This window comes from Capsella rubella, unplaced genomic scaffold (genome assembly GCF_000375325.1).
Source record: "Capsella rubella cultivar Monte Gargano unplaced genomic scaffold, Caprub1_0 scaffold_1, whole genome shotgun sequence".
NCBI lineage: Eukaryota > Viridiplantae > Streptophyta > Magnoliopsida > Brassicales > Brassicaceae > Capsella > Capsella rubella.
In genome coordinates, this window is record NW_006238923.1 from 18,315,820 (window position 1) to 18,316,060 (window position 241).

Genomic DNA, 241 nt, shown 5'->3' on the forward strand with positions numbered 1-241 from the left:
ATCTTTGATCAGTTATACTAGTTGTACTAGTATGTCAGTTTTAAAACAACGTTATACCAACGTTAAGACATTAGGTATGTCGTTTATTGGTACATACATAGTTAATGCATCTAAAACATCTTTTATCAGTTATGCTAGTTGTAATAGTATGTCGGTTTTACTAGTTTGACCAGTTTTACCAAACAGATGCCAGTTATGCCTTAAAAATAACAGTTATACATGTTTCACCCTGCTACGACAC